Source organism: Amphibalanus amphitrite, unplaced genomic scaffold (genome assembly GCF_019059575.1).
Source record: "Amphibalanus amphitrite isolate SeventyFive unplaced genomic scaffold, NRLGWU_Aamphi_draft 001689F_arrow, whole genome shotgun sequence".
NCBI classification, from domain to species: Eukaryota; Metazoa; Arthropoda; class Thecostraca; order Balanomorpha; family Balanidae; genus Amphibalanus; species Amphibalanus amphitrite.
The window spans coordinates 64,723-66,406 of record NW_024883182.1 but is presented as its reverse complement, the minus strand read 5'-3'; positions in this window follow the sequence as shown (position 1 = coordinate 66,406).

The window sequence follows — 1,684 nt, the reverse complement described above, 5'->3', positions numbered from 1 at the left end:
TTCGTCGGTCTATAGCGGTGTGCCAAATTTGAGTGCAATCGACCCGGCCGTTTTCGAGATCTGGAAGTGATACCCTGCACGTGCGCACGTGCAACCTGGGTCCCAATTGACTTGTGCACGGCACTCTATTCGCCGGTTTCTAGCGATGTACCAAATTTAATCTGAATCGGCCCAGCCGTTTCCAAGATCGGGAAACGACCCCTACCCGTGCGCACGTGCAGCTGCACCCCAACCGTGGCACATGAAAATACATACTAACTGACTTGTGCACGGCACACTACTAACCAGTCTCTAGCGGTATGCCAATTTTGAGCACAGTCGGCCCAGCCGTTCTTGAGATCTGGAAGCGTCAGCCTGCACGTGCGCACGTGCATAACGGGTCCCATCTGACTTGTGCACGGCACCCTTCTAACCAGCCTCTAGCGGTGTGCCAAGTTTGATCACAATCGGCCCAGCCGTTCTCGAGATCTGGAAGCGTCACCCTGCCCGTGCGCACGTGCAGCGGCACCCCAACAGTGACACATGGAAATGCATTGCCGGGTGCGTGCCAACATCCATGCAAAGTACCAGCGCAATCGGCAAACTAACTACAGAGTTATTAGACTTGTTACTGAACTGACTTCTCATCGTTTTGCACGTGGCACGTGCATTAGGGGTCACCCATACGCATCGAGAATAGCACACTACGTGTAAGAAAGGAAGAAGCTATCCCACACAAAAGACCGCGAGTGAATTGGTCAAGTAGTTGTGGAGATAGAAGCTTTGCAAGGCGCCCCCAAGGCGGCCTACTGCTAATATTTAGCAATAATCAGTGTCGCATCCGCACACGGGAGGTATCGCCGTCACCTGTTCGTATACTCTAATGTGGTTGGGTTCAAGTCACAGTCGAGCCCTGATTTTTTACAGCTTTTCTTAAAAACGGCACATCGTGCAGTGACGTCCTATGCATCAGTGGAAAGAGCATCAAAAGTTGTATATCATATTAACTTTTCACCTATATATCTTACTAAAGATAAAAGTTATAGAGGAATAAAGACGCTCCCATTGACTTTCCATGTTAAAAATTTTAAATTTCAAATTAACTTTAAAAGAAAAAATGAGTTTTGCCACCTTAACGAAGCATACCAGCAAGTACTATGCTCTTTCCTCTACAAGATATAAGAGTTTGGGCGAAATCTATCTCTAAAATTTTGTACAAAGATCGAATGAAAATGTCTCTGCAAAGTCTCGACATCGCCGTCCATTGACTTAACATGGGACACAGCAAAATTCCAACTTTGACCTCGTGCAAAGACACGTTCCGAGATTCTGAGGGGTATACAGCGCACACTAGCGTGTACCCAAACGTGTTTGCCATAAAATGCTGGGATGAAAACCACCCCTTTCTTGGCTCGTTTTTCCGCCATTTGCGATCGCGCAAAAAGTGTCCAAAACCCCATTGACTTAACACGGGGAAAATGGAATCGCACGTGCCACGTGCCACGAGGTATTAAGCGAGTAGCGACCGTTGCCATCAGGTAGATCGCCTCCGGGAGCCCATACACTGAACTTTTTACGACGATTGTACATTTCGTCTAGGCCCCAATCAAGTTGTACTGATTCGCTGCCAGACTTGCAAAACATAGCCCGGAGAACGACCGCTCCGGTTGTTTTTCAATAGAAAAACACAATTCTAACGAATAGT